The sequence below is a fragment of the Peromyscus eremicus genome, chromosome 16_21, assembly GCF_949786415.1.
Source record: "Peromyscus eremicus chromosome 16_21, PerEre_H2_v1, whole genome shotgun sequence".
NCBI classification, from domain to species: Eukaryota; Metazoa; Chordata; class Mammalia; order Rodentia; family Cricetidae; genus Peromyscus; species Peromyscus eremicus.
In genome coordinates this window covers 23,192,221-23,192,777 of record NC_081432.1, presented here as the reverse complement: position 1 = coordinate 23,192,777, position 557 = coordinate 23,192,221, and the positions used below count along the sequence as shown (strand labels likewise).

General features: G+C 46.3%; 1 long non-coding RNA gene across 1 annotated transcript in view; it reads left to right on the top strand.

Moving 5' to 3' along the window:
- Nucleotides 1-557, top strand: part of LOC131926544 (uncharacterized) — a 6,693-nt gene extending 6,136 nt beyond the window's left edge. Inside the window, exon 3 of the long non-coding RNA XR_009383511.1 lies at nt 400-557. This is a non-coding gene — a long non-coding RNA (uncharacterized LOC131926544). The remainder of the gene's footprint in view (nt 1-399) is intronic.

The window sequence follows — 557 nt, the reverse complement described above, 5'->3', positions numbered from 1 at the left end:
GGCGTGTGCACTGGGTCCTTGCAGCCCTGGGAACGGAACCCAGGACCTTGTGCACAGTAGGTTTCAGGTTACTTTCTAAAATCTACTAAAAGGGCCTGGAGGTACAGGGCAACAGTGGACACTGAGCTTAATGCACAGAAGGTCCTAACACGTCAAAATAATGATGAAAAATAATTTTAGCCAGGTGTGGTGGTGCACGCCTTTAATTCCAGCACTCAGGAGGAAGGTGCATCTCTGTGAGTTTGAGGCCAGCCTGGTCTACATAGTGAGTTTCAGGACAGCCAGAGCTACATAGTGAGGTCCTGTCTCGAGAAAACAAAACAAAACAAAAAAAGAAAAGAATAATTTTAAAAACAAAACGAGTGAATATAATGAAGCTCCTTTTTTTTCCTTCTTCAGAGACTCTCTCTCTGGCTGGCAGGATGATGGAAAGGCCCATCTGTGTACCAGTGTCTACAATACAAACACTACAGGGTGCCACGGCATGTCTGCAATTTAGCACTTGGGAGGATGGACAGGACCGGCTTGCTTTCAAAGCCATGGTGTCCACAGTGAGG